The sequence below is a fragment of the Syngnathus scovelli genome, chromosome 14, assembly GCF_024217435.2.
Source record: "Syngnathus scovelli strain Florida chromosome 14, RoL_Ssco_1.2, whole genome shotgun sequence".
Lineage (NCBI taxonomy): Eukaryota > Metazoa > Chordata > Actinopteri > Syngnathiformes > Syngnathidae > Syngnathus > Syngnathus scovelli.
In genome coordinates, this window is record NC_090860.1 from 6,177,501 (window position 1) to 6,180,000 (window position 2,500).

Below are 2,500 nucleotides of genomic sequence, written 5' to 3' on the forward strand. Positions count from 1 at the left end.
GCGCACGGCCTCCCGGATGTGCCGGGCGGGTGCGCGAGCGCGCCGGCCGCTTGAAGTCGAATGAGGCGCCGCGACCACCTCCGCGGTGCTTATAAACAGCCGATCCGCTCGGCGCGGGCTGTTTTCGGCCACTTGGCTCGTGCGCACGGCCTCCCGGATGTGCCGGGCGGGTGCGCGAGCTCGCCGGCCGCTGGAAGTCGAATGAGGCGCCGCGACCACCTCCGCGGTGCTTATAAACAGCCGATCCGCTCGGCGGGGGCTATTTTCGTCCACTTGGCTCGTGCGCACGGCCTCCCGGATGTGCCGGGCGGGTGCGCGAGTGCGCGGCCCGCTGGAAGTCGAATGAGGCGCCGCGACCACCTCCGCGGTGCTTATAAACCGCCGATCCGCTCGGCGGGGGCTATTTTCGGCCACTTGGCTCGTGCGCACGGCCTCCCGGATGTGCCGGGCGGGTGCGCGAGCTCGCCGCCCGCCGGAAGTCGAATGAGGCGCCGCGACCACCTCCGCGGTGCTTATAAACAGCCGATCCGCTCGGCGGGGGCTATTTTCGGCCACTTGGCTCGTGCGCACGGCCTCCCGGATGTGCCGGGCGGGTGCGCGAGCTCGCCGGCCGCTGGAAGTCGAATGAGGCGCCGCGACCACCTCCGCGGTGCTTATAAACAGCCGATCCGCTCGGCGGGGGCTATTTTCGGCCACTTGGCTCGTGCGCACGGCCTCCCGGATGTGCCGGGCGGGTGCGCGAGCTCGCCGGCCGCTGGAAGTCGAATGAGGCGCCGCGACCACCTCCGCGGTGCTTATAAACAGCCGATCCGCTCGGCGGGGGCTATTTTCGGCCACTTGGCTCGTGCGCACGGCCTCCCGGATGTGCCGGGCCGGTGCGCGAGCTCGCCGGCCGCTGGAAGTCGAATGAGGCGCCGCGACCACCTCCGCGGTGCTTATAAACAGCCGATCCGCTCGGCGGGGGCTATTTTCGGCCACTTGGCTCGTGCGCACGGCCTCCCGGATGTGCCGGGCGGGTGCGCGAGCGCGCCGGCCGCTTGAAGTCGAATGAGGCGCCGCGACCACCTCCGCGGTGCTTATAAACAGCCGATCCGCTCGGCGCGGGCTATTTTCGGCCACTTGGCTCGTGCGCACGGCCTCCCGGATGTGCCGGGCGGGTGCGCGAGCTCGCCGGCCGCTGGAAGTCGAATGAGGCGCCGCGACCACCTCCGCGGTGCTTATAAACAGCCGATCCGCTCGGCGGGGGCTATTTTTGGCCACTTGGCTCGTGCGCACAGCCTCCCGGATGTGCCGGGCGGGTGCGCGAGCTCGCCGGCCGCTGGAAGTCGAATGAGGCGCCGCGACCACCTCCGCGGTGCTTATAAACAGCCGATCCGCTCGGCGGGGGCTATTTTCGGCCACTTGGCTCGTGCGCACGGCCTCCCGGATGTGCCGGGCGGGTGCGCGGGCTCGCCGGCCGCTGGAAGTCGAATGAGGCGCCGCGACCACCTCCGCGGTGCTTATAAACAGCCGATCCGCTCGGCGGGGGCTATTTTCGTCCACTTGGCTCGTGCGCACGGCCTCCCGGATGTGCCGGGCGGGTGCGCGAGCTCGCCGGCCGCTGGAAGTCGAATGAGGCGCCGCGACCACCCCCGCGGTGCTTATAAACAGCCGATCCGCTCGGCGGGGGCTATTTTCGGCCACTTGGCTCGTGCGCACGGCCTCCCGGATGTGCCAGGCGGGTGCGCGGGCTCGCCGGCCGCTGGAAGTCGAATGAGGCGCCGCGACCACCTCCGCGGTGCTTATAAACAGCCGATCCGCTCGGCGGGGGCTATTTTCGGCCACTTGGCTCGTGCGCACCGCCTCCCGGATGTGCCGGGCGGGTGCGCGAGCTCGCCGGCCGCTTGAAGTCGAATGAGGCGCCGCGACCACCTCCGCGGTGCTTATAAACAGCCGATCCGCTCGGCGCGGGCTATTTTCGGCCACTTGGCTCGTGCGCACGGCCTCCCGGATGTGCCGGGCGGGTGCGCGAGCTCGCCGGCCGCTGGAAGTCGAATGAGGCGCCGCGACCACCTCCGCGGTGCTTATAAACAGCCGATCCGCTCGGCGCGGGCTATTTTCGGCCACTTGGCTCGTGCGCACGGCCTCCCGGATGTGCCGGGCGGGTGCGCGAGCTCGCCGGCCGCTGGAAGTCGAATGAGGCGCCGCGACCACCTCCGCGGTGCTTATAAACAGCCGATCCGCTCGGCGGGGGCTATTTTCGGCCACTTGGCTCGTGCGCACGGCCTCCCGGATGTGCCGGGCGGGTGCGCGAGCTCGCCGGCCGCTGGAAGTCGAATGAGGCGCCGCGACCACCTCCGCGGTGCTTATAAACAGCCGATCCGCTCGGCGGGGGCTATTTTCGGCCATTTGGCTCGTGCGCACGGCCTCCCGGATGTGCCGGGCGGGTGCGCGGGCTCGCCGGCAGCTGGAAGTCGAATGAGGCGCCGCGACCACCTCCGCGGTGCTTATAAACAGCCGA